Genomic DNA, 6000 nt, shown 5'->3' with positions numbered 1-6000 from the left:
ATAGTGAGGGCCAAGCAGGGAGGGAGGCAATGGGTACCAGTGTCGTCCAGTCTGCACAGCCTAATGCTGATGAAGGACAAAAAGAACAACAGCTTTAACTCGTCACTTAATCATAACATGATCTTTGCAACCTCTGTGAAAACACTCATGCTGCGTCAGCAGTTTTGTGCATAAAGGCCTGAGTGTGTCGTCCCCTCGGCATTGCCTCTTTATTGCACAGCCTTCTGACGCGAACTGAAAAACTCTCCAAAAAACAAAAATTGAATGACACATTCTGATTCATAACGTGCACTCAGGGCTGCGTAAAGAGCCGGCACACAGCCTATCAGATGTAGGAGAGCGGCAAATACCAGGACACTTTGATGAGTGAGCGGCACCCACTGTGGCTGCCGGAGTGACTTACTCAGAGCTGAGAGGCACTCACGCACAGCCCAAAGGTTTTAATTGAATTTTTGGACTTTTTTTTTCGTTCCCCTCAGCGCAGTGAGGTCTGCGCTATCACACTGCTCATCACTCGAAGCCTCGGGGAGACATCAGCAGCGCCGCTCTAAAACACAGATCACGGCACGCAAAGCAAATTTTTGACCCTCCTCATAATTCTCGCAAATAGATGGTTTCACGGGCAACATAATAGGCCATCTTGCAGCGGAGGAATTGTCCTCAGGGGAGCGCTGCCCTCAGCCTCGCCAGCCTGCAGGGCTCTGCTTCTGCTTTTGCATTTGTGCAAAAAGCCGCAGCTCCAGACTGGGAAAAAAGAGGCTTTGTTGTGCAACTATTTCTCGGCCGCCTCTCGCCTTCGCCAGATTGGAAGCCGACTGCCGGCGTTTGCTTTGAAATTATTTACCAACCAGCCATTAAAAGCCCTGGTGGCTTCCCCATCCCCCATCACTGTGGGATGTTTTTTCCCCATTTATTTCTTCTTTTTTTTTGGCAACTTGGAGTTCTTGCAAAATATTCTAACTGGCACAGCAGTCGGCCCGAAAAAGAAATATCGCGGAAGTGGGCTGAAAGTGAGGAGGGGACATGCAGACAGAATCTTGAATGGTTCATTTTTCATTTTGAAAGCAAGTCCACATTTGAGAAGCAGAGTGAAGGCAGTCACCTAATAGATAGAGAAAAACATTAACGTGGACAAAGGAGCCCGGATGGATGACTTACCATTCACTATAATGGTGAGATTAACAGCCAGGAGGTCATGCAGTTTCTCTTCCATTTATGACTCAAATTCTTTTAGCTTCTTTGGAATTATGCAAAATCATCCAAATGGAGTTTCTTCAGACGTGGCCAGGATGGAGCTGAGGCCTTGGAGGAGGAAAAAAAAAAGTGAATGAAATGAAATGAAATCTTGAATTTGAATTTTCCAAACAATAGTTGATTCAGATTCAGATTCAGATTACTTTTATTGCCATTTGTGCAAAAGAACACATAGGAATTTGTTTTGGAAGTCCCGGTGTGCATCAGATAATTAATGAAACAAATAATAAATACACCTTGATGAGTCTTGATGGTCAAGACTCGAGTCTTTCATAAAGATGTGCAGATCTGAAGAAAACGTTGTTTTTTTTTTCTGGACTTTGTTGCCAACTGACATTAATCACAGCTGTGCAACAGCGACTCCCATTGAAAAGAAAACACCAAGGGAAACTCTGCTTTTTCATCACAGCGTCAGACTAACGTGATCCGGGAAGCGACCTGAGTCGAAAGAGACGAACAGCTGTTATCACCAGGGGAGAGTCATCAGCGGCATCACAACAGTCAAGTTTTTAAGCGCACATTTTCCTATAATTTTGGAAAATTGAAGCAAACAAAGAAACAAGGACGGTTGTGGCCCTGGCTCAGAGAAATTTTAATTAACCATCAACGAGCGGAAAGGCTTCAACCTGTTTAAGTGCTGTCGACAAAACAAATAATAGATAATAGTAGAGAGAGACACAAAAGCTGAAGTGTTTGTATGAGTGTGTGCGTGTGTGTGTGTTGAGGGATATATTCTTGATTAACAAACAAAATCGCCCAATTTCACATTGTCAAGTAACCCACACAACCCCAAAGAAGGAATCTAAATGCTCGAGATCAGCGTCAGGGTGTCCTTCGATTCCAAATCTGAGCAATTTGCAGTTTATTTTGAAGCCACTGAAGGTGGTTGGGCAACAATATTACTAGATTAGTCACAAACGAGGCAATTTCATCTAATAACGTGTCAGCGGCATTGAATTCTAGGTTCGTGGGCCGAAAACAGAGCCGAGCAGAGTCCCTCTGATTGTTTCCACAGTGGAGGAGTCGGAAATGAAAAAGAGACGCGAGACAAGGTCCCCGCAGGAACACGGAGGCACACACACACACACACACACACACACACACGCACACACACAAACCAAACGGAACAGAACTCTCTGAGGAAATAGAGAGAAAGATGAGTCATCGACAGGAGCGCAGAAAGAAAATGATGGCGAGTGAATAAAATATGAAGCCGGCTCCATCTGAGATCCGTCTGACTGACCGTTGGGCTCCGCGGCGAACAGGTGATAAATGTCCTGCAACTTATGACGTCATCAATAAGGGCGAAACAAGCAGCAACGGAAACTGTACCCTTTTTTTTTTTTTTTTTTTTACAAGCGCTCAATACCAGCGTGCGCGCTCTTACATTCGGCTGAGTAGCATAAATCCAATAGCGTGATGTACAGCCTCCCGTGAGTGCGTACATACCATTTGTGTCCGGCTGGCTTTCGCTCGCGTGAGGTTATAAATAGCTACTGTACGTACGCACACACACACACACACACACACACACACACACACGCTCTGTTTGCCAGCTGAAATGGATATTCGTTAAAATAAACAAATAGGGCCGACCGGCGCCGTCTGACGGAAGGGCGGCGGCGGCTAGCCGTAAAATAAAGGCCTTCTTACGGCAGCTTAACATTGCTTAACGGACATAAGCTAACGCAACGGAAACACGACGGCGCATGAATAATTCCCATCGACACCAGCAGCGTGACAGCAGCTCCTTCGCCTGACACGCATCCGGTCCCATTACAGATCGGTCGATGCATCGAACGGCTGGACGGCGACGGGGAATCACGACGACGCACTATTTGTTCCTGCAGCTGGCAGCAGCGCACCTGCTGAGCCGACAGCCGACTGCGGCGGCTCCGTCAGCCCATGAGTACCATGATAATTTGTGCCACCAGAGGCCCAGGCTATCGATTGACACTTATTTAGCTGGCTTGCGTTGACAGGAAGGCTGTACAGCCGTGTGTGTGTGTGTGTGTGTGTGTGTGTGTGTGTGCGTCAGAGTGTGGGAGTGCAGGTTGCGGTGTTTGTTTACATGCAGACTCATGCGTTTTAACCTTGCACAAGGCAGCTGGAGCTCTCAGATTTCATCCCTGAAATCATCCTCAACTCAAATCTCAACGCAGACTAACAACAGGAAGTGTTTGTTTTGCTGGGATTGATAAGAGGGGGCAAGCGGTAAAGCGGGAAGATTTTTCGGGGGGGTTTTTACTTACAAAACTAAAAGGAAAGTAGACACATTTTCACAAAGACATACATTTATAGAAAAATGAATAATAAGTCAATGATAAAGAAATCAAACAAAAGCCTAAACGCAATATCAAATTTAATCTAAAAAAAACAACTCATTGTTGAAAACAGCACACAGACAAAGAAGAAGAAGAAGAAGAAGAAGAAGAAGAAGAAGAAGAAGAAGAAGAATCTAGCATATACGATATAAATACCGACCGCTGCTAAGGACATTAGCACATATGGATGAAGGCCAAAAAAACCCAATCAATGTTGCTTTTCTTGGTGGAAGCCTTTGTTTCCACCAAGAAAGGCTCAGGAGATAGAACGGGTTGTCCAATGACTGAAAGGTTGGCGGTTCAAATCCCGCTCCATCCCACTCTGTCGTTGTGTTCTGGGGCAAGACACTTAACCCTAAGTTTCTCCCAATGGGGCTGGCAGCGCCTTGCATGGCAGCAGCCGCCCATTTGTGTGTGAGTGTGTGGGTGAATGAGAGGCCATTGTAAAGCGCTTCGGAGTACCGTGAAGGTGCTGGAAAGCGCTATACAAATGCAGTCCGTTTCCCATTTACCATTTGTTTTGACGCATCAATTGACAAGAGACCCCCGCACCAATAGGAAGCCTTAAGACAGCAACTGCAAACTCATTGGTCCATTTGAAAGTGATAGACAGTTCCCGTTTCACATTTTGCCTCGGCTGCACTGGACACTCATATCAAGTAATCCAGCAAAAAAGATTTAGAAAATGATCCCTGAAGGTTTCATGTGTTTAGCAGCATTGGAGTTAGTGTGTGTGTGCGTGCGTGCGTGTGTGTGTGTGCGTGTGTGTGTGTGTGCAGGCGACTGGAACTCACACATCTGCACCAAGGTCGGAGGAGGCGGCTGTATCCATGGGCTGGAGACACTGTTAGTGCGTTTCGAGTGAATGGAGGCGGTGCAACAGCAACAGAGACGCAACAACACACAAAACCTGCCAGGAGCGTCTTTATTTTCCTCAGATAATCAGCGGAGAGAAAAAAAAAAAAAGAGGAAAAGTCTGTGCAGAAACCCATTTATTTCAGCCAGCTGTGATTGTCGTGTTCTTCACTTCACAGGAAAAAGTCGACCCCCCCCACCACCGGTCCACTCCGCTCCCCCCTCCCGACTCTGGAGTTGTGTGCCAATACGGCATTCGGAGACACCTCACAGAGGGGCGCACACACTCGGCGCTCTTGTCAGAGAGAAAATTGGCCAATCTGGAGAATAGTGATGTGAAAACTACTTCTGTGGAACAGACAGTGCAGCGGCAAAGGGAGAGAAAGGGAAGCGCTCATGATGTGACCCATGATGGCGAGTCGCGGGCAAGGGAGAGAGGGAGAGACAGAGAGAGAGAGAGATCGCTATCGCCACGTCACTCTGACACACAATCACGCAAGACGCATGAGCGCTCACAAAAAAAAAAAAAATGGAGCAGATTAGAGATTAGAGATTAGAGATGAGATGAGATTAGGGGGCAAAAGGCGAGGGAGGAATTGGTTGTTCGTTTCATCATTTCAGAGCCTAAACAGGCCTCAGAGTGGGACGGTGCTGGTGGTGCTGGTGGTGGGGGGGCAGGATCAGTCTAATTCTGCCACTGCACTTAACAAGTTTTCACTCGGAGCTTGGAACAGATTAATTAGAGAGGAGCTGTTCACTCTGGCGGTGTCACTTGCTGTGGTGTCATAAAAAAAAATTCAATCAGAGTCATTTAAGGGGAGTCTTTGACCTTGCCTCGGTGTTCCAGTCATAACAAACAAGGCCTTCGTTCACACTGTGCTTTTCGGCAACAAGGCTGTCAGGATGCAACGCTTTCGCCGGCAAACCAAAACTACAAGCTGCAAACTCATAGAACGAAAGCTCAGCTCAGCTAATTCTGCTCCATGCGTTTTGCAGGTGCATCATGGGAAGTCGTCTGCAAAGGACTCATGCAAACCGTGACCCTGCTGGATTCACTGCAGAATCATACGAGGATTGGATAAACTTTTATGAAGACTTTCATCATTTTCATCTAATTGCAATCTCTCAGCAACTTTTACAAACACTTGCAGACCAACTCGGGGTTCCTGGTTTGCGAGACGTCGGAGGAATGTGCAACTCCGTACACGGAGGATGGGAATCGAACCTGCGACCTTCTTGCTCCGAGGCGACTTCAATGCGGCAACTTAAAAGATAAAAAGAAAAATCTCCGTCATTGACGTCCTTGTTTCTCAGCGTAAGAGACATTTTTCCCATCACATTCCCCTTTTTCCCATGGCGTCACTCGTTCCCACACTTATATCGCAATGAAAAAGTTCCCTTTCAAGCTCCGACTCAATGGCTCATTTCACTCTTATCAGCCTCCCGCGTCTCTGCGCTTCCGCCGGCTGTGAAAGCCTGCCGCTGTCTCTGCCCTGGCGAGGGCAACCAGAGGATGGAGGGAGTTCCCAGGTCCCTCCCCTCCCTCCCTCCATCCCTCCATCCCTCC

At 47.1% G+C, this 6000-nt stretch overlaps 1 long non-coding RNA gene across 2 annotated transcripts in view; it reads right to left on the bottom strand.

Moving 5' to 3' along the window:
* Positions 1 to 1162: 1162 nt before the first annotated feature.
* LOC142883118 (uncharacterized) overlaps positions 1163 to 6000 on the bottom strand; it is a 60678-nt gene continuing 55840 nt past the window's right edge. For both annotated transcript variants that reach the window (XR_012925991.1, XR_012925992.1), the window contains one exon: positions 1163 to 1302. This is a non-coding gene — a long non-coding RNA (uncharacterized LOC142883118). The remainder of the gene's footprint in view (positions 1303 to 6000) is intronic.

Source organism: Nelusetta ayraudi, unplaced genomic scaffold, assembly GCF_046127955.1.
Source record: "Nelusetta ayraudi isolate G7.1 ecotype Tasmania unplaced genomic scaffold, CSIRO-AGI_Nayr_v1 ptg000007l, whole genome shotgun sequence".
In the NCBI taxonomy this organism is placed as follows: Eukaryota; Metazoa; Chordata; class Actinopteri; order Tetraodontiformes; family Monacanthidae; genus Nelusetta; species Nelusetta ayraudi.
The sequence above is the reverse complement of the archived record's forward strand: the minus strand, read 5'-3'. Positions and strand labels throughout refer to the sequence as shown.